Genomic DNA, 2,270 nt, shown 5'->3' on the forward strand with positions numbered 1-2,270 from the left:
AAAGAAAAACTAACTTTTCGAGTTTCTGTGGCAGCAAATTTTACAGTTCAGGCGTTCAGAAGACCTCAACTTGTGTTTAGTTCCAGTGTTGTACTCACCCCAGCCTTTCACTCCATCAGCTGCTCAGTGTTACTACAGCAAATAAGCTGCTCCAGCTTCTACCTGCTTATTTGAAGCTAAATTACACAATCGTAGAAAGACAGTGAGCTTTTAAAGACCCACTCTGATCATGTAGAAGTGTTCCAAGAGGTTTTTAAATTACAATTATTCCTTTTTTTCAGCCAAAATTAGAAAAAACGTTCATATTCTCGGACATAGTTTCTACAAAGCGGCTGTAGTTCATTAGAAATTTGCCTCCAAGTTGTGGGCAGGACCGTTTGTGTGGAGCAACCCCTGTCCCTCCCACTTGCTGAGAGCTCTCTGTTTATACTACCTCCCAGTAGCTTACAGACCCTCACACCCTCAACCTAACGTTACTGGTGGTCGTGACACAAAAATGCTGAACAAAAAATACAAAAATAAAAGCGGATATCCAGCCGTGCAGTTTCGAGTCAGATGCCAGCTAAGACACGAAAACAAAAGATGCTAATGGATCTAGTCGCGCATCAGGAAGCTCCTCCCATTGTATTTCCTACATCACAAACCACAACCTTTTTTTTTTTTTTTTTTATCTACTCCCAACTATTTAAAGAAAAAATAGTCAGAAATACAATTGTAAGCTTAAAGTCTGACTCCAAACTATATATTTTTCCATTGTAAAATCGTAATAATCATGTTTATGACGTGTTTAGCCAAAATCAAGAAGCCTTTTTTTATTTTTTTTCTGTTCAGCAGCAGTAGTTCAGTAGAATTACAGTTCTGGGTTGTGGACAGAACTGTTGACACAGAGCAACCCCGCCCCCCTTCCTGTCACTGAGAGCTCTGTTTACACTCTCACAGCCTCGATCTAGCATTTGCGGCACAAAAATAACAACGAGCAATATTAGTTCAATCCAGTCATTCAATTTTGAGCCAGAATTACAATTCCCTTCAGCACCTTCTGCACACCTAGGCGTGAACGGGCTAAACCGTAGCTGCATCATTAACCCCAGACTTTTCAAGCATCCAGTTTTCTGATCCAACACAATTTGAATTAAGAAATACTCAAACGCAGTTTTAATCATGAATCAAGATGCTAAAAGAACTTGTTAAAAACACAAAAAAGACGAGTTTCTTTGGAGTTGGTCTTAAACTCTAGAACACTTTCACCAGGTAATTTTCACCTGAATTTATATATCCTATAAAAAGTATTTGCCTTAAAAATAATTCAAAATATGAAAACACATGATAAATTAGAGAAGTTTTTTTTTTTTTTCACCTGTGGTTTATGTAACAAAATGGAAAATAAAAACGCAATATCCTAAAAACATCCTCGAAAATTACAGAAAAATTAGAAAACAAAAAATTCCTTAAAAACAAATGATGTGTAAACTTGATCTTTTGGTCCACCCTTCCTGGGACATTTCAGACTTTACCCAGAGACCCATGACACTCAGAAAAACGCCACATATTGAAAATCTTGTAAATACTTTAGCTCTGGTGAAAATCCCCCGGCGATAGTGCTCTAGAGTTAAGATTCTTTACACATGTCCTGCATTGGGATAAAAATGCCTCAAAAACCTCCTAAAAACACGTTTTTCATCAGAATGGGTCTTTAAAAAGTTTATAGGAATTTAAAATCACGTGTTCAGGCTTTAAAGATGAGCAATATTCCTCCATCTGAATGTATTTGGTTCATATGAAGTATATGAGGATTTGTATCCTCGCTCGTCCTGCAGAACCTCCCGTTGTGTTAATAAACCCAGCAGAACAAAGCTGGTCTTTGCAGAACGGCGTGGACAGTCGATGCCAAACCCCTTCCTGTGTTTAGTCAGAACTCTACAGCTTCAAAGACGACAAAACAAGGGAGGCTGGGACTTTTCTTTCTGGATTTGTCTGGACTGATGGTGTCCTCACTCCAAATGTCCAGGGTTTATTTTTTTGTTCTCCTCCTGGATCAGACTGGATATGAAGCTGTGACGGCTGCAGCGGACCGGTTCTCTTCTGTTCTTTTAGCTGCCTTTTGTTTTCTTCAGTTCCTCATTGAGAAGCTTCCAGATCTCTTGAAGCAGCTGATCTCTGCTGTGTCATTAGATGGCCTTTTGTCGTCTGGAAGCTTTTCTTTTTTTCCCTGAAGCCTTTGGTGATCTGTTGGTTCTGAGGAGCAGCTCCTGGAGAACTCTTAAGAATGT

The 2,270-nt window shown here is 39.1% G+C and overlaps 1 protein-coding gene across 1 annotated transcript in view; it reads left to right on the top strand.

Annotated features, from left to right (window-relative positions):
• gramd4a (GRAM domain containing 4a) overlaps positions 1-2,264 on the top strand; it is a gene marked incomplete in the record, with an annotated part of 49,148 nt that extends 46,884 nt beyond the window's left edge. Inside the window, 1 exon segment of the mRNA XM_024287923.2 lies at positions 1-2,264.
• Positions 2,265-2,270: the final 6 nt, after the last annotated feature.

This window comes from Oryzias melastigma, linkage group LG23 (genome assembly GCF_002922805.2).
Source record: "Oryzias melastigma strain HK-1 linkage group LG23, ASM292280v2, whole genome shotgun sequence".
Taxonomy (NCBI): Eukaryota; Metazoa; Chordata; class Actinopteri; order Beloniformes; family Adrianichthyidae; genus Oryzias; species Oryzias melastigma.